The sequence below is a fragment of the Phlebotomus argentipes genome, unplaced genomic scaffold (genome assembly GCF_947086385.1).
Source record: "Phlebotomus argentipes unplaced genomic scaffold, Phlebotomus argentipes genome assembly contig_77, whole genome shotgun sequence".
Lineage (NCBI taxonomy): Eukaryota > Metazoa > Arthropoda > Insecta > Diptera > Psychodidae > Phlebotomus > Phlebotomus argentipes.
Window position 1 is genome coordinate 6,094 of NW_026776197.1, and position 6,093 is coordinate 12,186.

Consider the following 6,093-nt stretch of genomic DNA (forward strand, 5'->3'; position numbering starts at 1 on the left):
ATTTTAATTCAAAATGAACCTTATAAAATGACGTGTTTCTAGGAAAACAGTCTAATTTCCGAGCTACAGGCGTTTAAAGGTTGTTTTTTCAATATGGCAGCATTCGTTATGACATCATAGACTAAATGGCGTCAAAACACGTCTTTTGGTGAAGAAATTAACGAAATCGGTTGGTAAACAGCAGAAATATGAGTCAGTCAAGGTGTGAACTTTGACCCTTCATATCTCCTCTCCTACAATTTCAATCCTCATAAATGGAAGTTCGTTGGAAAGCTCTCGACCGCAACTACAACATCCTATAATTTGAAGAAAATACACCGTCTAGACTTTGAGATATTTCATTTTACATGTTTGAAAATCGTTATTCCGTCTTTAGCGCCCCTAGCGGAAGTTCTACCAAGTTATGATGGTCAGATGAAAGATTGCATTTTACGAGTTCTATCTAATGAGCTTTAAATTATTCAGATCGGATAATTAGAACAGCAGTTATTGCTATATTTAATTTAGAAATTTGGACCCTAATATCTAGGATCCAGAATGTCCTAGGTCCTTAAGTGTCAATCTGTTGGAAAGGTCCTGAGGCCAGCTTTAACATACTAGAATTTGAGCTTGATGTATTCCATAGGGGCTGAACAAATGAGGAAAACGTTTTTTGGAGGTGTTCAAAATGGCGGACGGAGGTATTCAATAATAGGAAATGAATGAATGAATAAAAATATTGTTCTCTAAATACTCTTTGAGATTTCTAATGGAACAAAACGCATTACAAACTGATTATTTATCAGTGAAAAAAATGCTTTAAGACTTTAAAAGGCGTGGCTTGTGAGTGGGCGGAGCTTAGATTCAATTTGCAATCTTTCTCAGTGCACAACTTTTGAACATCTCTCGCTCTCAAATGCAACTTTGTGGGAAATTAATGATTCTGTTAGCGACAATAATTCATAGAATTTCATGACATTTGCTTTAGTTTAACAAAGAGAGACCAAAATTCTATGGCATTCGAAACTACTTAGAATATGTACATGAGGAGTGGAGTTGTAAGATTGGGAATTGGATAGGAAGATGTGCTGGAGAACAAACTTCTCTCAAAGACATCACAGACAAATTGCCCAGAGTAAGTTTGTACAATTGAGCGGACTTTTTCTCAATAAAGCCAATTCTTCCATGGCTGACTTTCGGCAAAAACTTGAAGCATTAAATTAATAATTGGAAAGCGGACGAAGTGCTCAAACTTTCTGGAAAATGAAAATACAACACTGACGCCTCTCTCTCATTGGTGATGAGGGGATATTTAAAGAAATGGATGCGAAGGAGGAGAAAAAAAAGCGACTACAAAAGAAGGATGGAAAATTTTTAATGAATGTACTTAAGAGAGTGAAATTAGGATGAAAAATTCGCTCTATGAGCATTTGTCTGTTGTCTGCAAAGCCTTAAAGTATCGATGTGCAGAGTTTCGATGGGCGACGGCAAGGGGGAGATAATATACACTACTTCAAGACACATTTAAAAAGTTTTCAATTAATATTTTTGTGAAAAACTGCTTTTAATCACTTTTCTGGGCATTTTTCTGATCATAACCTCAAAATGTCACAAAGAAATCTTCAAAATTTGCCAATAATTTTGCCAAAATGTGCCAAAATGGCTGATTCAGTGTTAAAATTGTCCAGAAAGTTGTTTAAATGAACATTTTCCAAGTTCAAATGACTATTTTTGAGGTTATGTTGAATCTTAGCACAATTTTCTGTGTTTCTTGACATCAAATGATCAAAAAATCACTGTTAATTGCTCGCAAATGCTTAATTATGCCAAGAAATAGCAGAATTTATGTAAATTTATGCCAAAATTGTCCAAATCCTGTGTTCTGGACGAAGTATTCAACAAGCACGAAGGAAGAAACTGCCCAACCAAGAAGGTAGCGGTCAAGGACATCATCTGGAAGCGGCTGAATACAGAGAACACATGGTTCTACATGGTAGAAAAACCAACCCTGGTAAACATCATGTGTAGAGGTTTCCGTCAGGAAATCGTACTCAATCAAGGGGCAAATCACAAGGCAATTTTTGAGGAAACTTAATGTTCTCAAATCAAATAATCGATTATTTGACTAAAATAATCAAAAAATGAATATTTTCTCCAATAAAATTGAGAAAATAATCAAATTCAACAAAAAAAATTATCCAAAACGGATTCTTTTCCAAAGTAAAGTTAAAAAAATACAAATTTTGAATAAAATAATCAGAAAAAGAATGTTTTCCAAAATAAAATTGCAAAAAAATCAAATATTGAATAAAATAATAACAAAAAATTTAATATTTCTTCAAGTAAAATTGCAAAAAAAATCAAATTCGCAAATAAAATATATAAAAAAAATTATTAATTTCGAAAGTAAAGTAACAAAGAAAAAAAATCAAAATAATCAAATTCCGAACTAAATAATTTAAAAAAATAAGAATTTTTTCTCAAGTCAAGTGAAATTGAATTAAAATCACAAATAATTTTAAAATAATCAGAATTTGTATAAAATAAACAATTTTTTATTAAATATTCAAAAAAGAATCAAAAATATTCCAAAAAAATAATCAAATTTTAATCAAATATTCAGAAAATAATTTTAAAATATCAAAATTTTGTATTAAATAATTGATTTTTAATCAAATATTCAGTAAAAAATAATCAAATTTTCATCAAATATTCAGTAAAAAATAAAAAAAATATCAAAATTTTGTATGAAATAATCAAAATTTGATTAATAATCACAAATAATCATAAAAATGATTAAATAATCATAAAGTTAATGGTCTCAACTTGCGAGTGACTTTCCCCTTGTACTCAATGCAACAGGGATCTTACACGTGAAGAGAGATTGCTTCATTAAAACGCAGTCTCTCACTCTACGTGTCACCATCTTCATGGAGATGCAGGCGAATTACGTATTCAACCGTGCTATACCGTTCCCAGAAGTCAACACTGCAGAGTTCGAGCAACAGAAGCCAATCATCTTGGACTCATCAGCCATCATCAAGCGGACTGAAGACATCTTCACCAGGGTATCTACACCTGTTCCAACTGTAGTAGCCTTGGAACTCGCACCACTGAAGAGACATGTACCCTATGTCCTCTCCGGTCTTCTCTCAAGCGTCATCATTAGTATTGTCTTATGGAAAACCAAAAGGTTTTGGTTCAACCCCATACATCAAAGGTGTAAGCAGAGCCAATACGACCCACGACCAGAAACGACACAGGACGCCGAAGCAGGACAAACCACACGGGACATTCCCCTCTGCCAGAGGATGCGAGAAGCCGTACAAACTGCACCTGTCGCGGGCCCAGGATGTTCAGGAAGAACATTTTAGACAACGCCCAAAACATTGTCTTGGGCAACGCGGCAGTCACATTAAAATAGTAACCCAATTATTGTCAGCAATTTTTTTAATGAGAGCGACCTAAAATTGAAATAAGTCGCGAATAGGGGGGAACTAATAACAAATTTCCCTTTATAAGACGGGTGTAGGGATTGAATAAATCAGATAGCAATTAAGCAGTCAAGCAAATTGTTCTTACTGTGCTCCACCACTGAGGAAACCACTCCAAGAGGCTCCACAGCGAAGCAGCCATCAAAGATTCCATCAGTAAGTGGAACCGCTGTCTCACCAAACGACTGAATCGCCAAGTAGCTCAGAGTCAGTGAAAAAAGGCTGATCAGTTTCCCAAGAGCCATCTCAAAACCAGAGATTACGGCTCCTGGACAGTGACTGCGAGAGTTTCTTCTTCTTCGTCTCACGCCGAGTCCACTGAGGGCATTTCTGCCTCAAGCTCTGTGGATTCGATCAAAGCGGAGGGAAATCTCACTAAGAAATCCCTGAAGAGGAACAGCAAACTCCGCGCACTGTTGCCAAAAGAGTAGGGGAATAATCTGACGAGATTTTAGATTATTCTCCCCCTCTATGTGGGTTCCAGTACAACCCCTTGGCTGGAATCTTCAGTGATATCTATCTATTTATTTTATGTTTGTCTCTAATTATGCATATATTTATTTATTTATTTATTTATTTATTTAGTCCTTTTGTTTCTATATTCTCTCGTGACTGTTTATATAGTCACGTGTGCTTTAGTCAGTGCTTAGGCAATTGGCTGCTACCCAAATTAAAAGAAAAAAACTGATACTCTTCTTGATATTGCACGATGACGGAAGTGTCCCGGTCCAATATAAGCTCTTGAAGCTTAGGACCTGGGGGTGGAGGAGGGAAAAGAAAAATGTAACTAACACTTTTCCCCCAAGTGGCATACACGACCGAAGAGCCGAGCTTTCTGCCGTTTGCTCGGGGAGGTCGGCAATGAAGCCGGCGGCAGCCGCACACAAAAGAAAAAGAAGGAAGAATAAATTTATTATTATTATTGTACACCACTTCTGACCATAATATCTCCCCCTTGAGTGTATTAATGACTTTGTAAATAAAAATGCAGTAAATATTCAAACACTTCCACTTCTTGAGGTCTTCTTAAGCACTCCTGCTGAACTTCTTGAACCATAATATCTCCCCCTTTTGGGTGGCAGACAGACGATGCAAATAGAAAGACTTTCTCAGCGAAAATTCCGTATGCAGCGCATTTCTCAAAACTACATGAGCAGTGCAATGATTATAAAGTTTCTCTCTTTTTTTCTGTCTGTTTGCTTTTCCACCCTCAATTCGCGTACTTGCGATACAAGACGCGCGCACGCTTTCTCTCTTCCCGCGGGATATCTTTTCCCGCGTTCTTCTTTATTTTTTTTTCTTGTGCATCAATATTTAATTGGTGATTAAGCTCTTTCTCACAGAAAGTTGTCTATATATAAATTGGGGATGGAAAAACGAGGGAATTTTGCACGGAAGAGAAGGGAAGGGGAAAAAAATACCGTGAAAATTTTCCACACTGTTGCCAAAGAGAGGAAAAAAAAAAGTTTCTCACATGCCAGAGAGAAAATTTGCATTCATTAAAGTGCCTCTCTTCATCGCGACCACCCACATTTTAGCACTTTCCCAACCATTCCAGCCTTTTAAGTTTTTGTGTATTCCATGGCACAGGGGAATATTTTACATTAGAATAATTCAGAATAATTAGAGGAAAAGTAGTGAGCAAATGAGATTTGCCTCAACTTTGAATTTCAACACGGCAAAGTGCCCTCGAGAGAGAGAAAGCGCAAGAGAGCTTTTCACCCTGAGCTTTTATAACAATAAATTCAGCAGAAAAATAGAAGCTTCCAAATGCATATAATTAACTTCTATTTTACGTCTCGAATGGCTTGTCTTGTTGCTTTGTTGAGAGAAGAACAGTAAACGGAATAGTCTGAGATGCCACGCCCCCTTGAATGCTCCGCCCACAGAAGAAAAATCTCTCTCGGTCTCCATTTCTGTCTTCTCTGCTGATCTGCGTCCAATTCAAATTTATTCACTGCTCAGCGAGCGCAAAATGCTAAGATCCTAAAGTTGAGATTTAAAAAGCTAATTCTTTAGCTTTTTTCCACTAAGATTTTAGCCATTCGATGGGAATAGAAGAAGGAAAATCAGTGTTTTCTTCAATTTTCCGTGGAAAAAAGCTCTTTTCCTTCCTAAAATCAGCGGAAAAATTGACTCAAAAATTACAGCATCTTTTGCTAAAAAGTTAGAAAGAAAACTGATAAAAATTGCTATGAAAATTGATGGAAATTAGCTAACTTTAGTGTCAAAATTGATTTCATATCAGAATCTTTAACACTTCAAAACATTTTCCATCGTTTTCAACTGGTTTCTTTGACAAATTTCTAGTTTATTTCAATCTAAACTAGATTTTTCCGTTTCAAGAAGTCAAAAACTCTTCAAATACTCTAGAATCAAATTACAAGAACTGATCTTAATATCTCAGGATTCGTTAATGAGAAATTTCTCTCAAATTTTCTTAGTTTTTTTCCTTGGAAAATGCTTAGTAAAAATCTGATAAAATTGTGAGGTTATGAAAGGAGATTAAAAAATTCTTTTTGGACTAATTTCAATACTTTCAAACCTGGAAAAATAAGTAAATAAGGAGAATTATAATGTTTCTTTTAGAAATCGACGTTGAATTTGACAATTTTAAGTT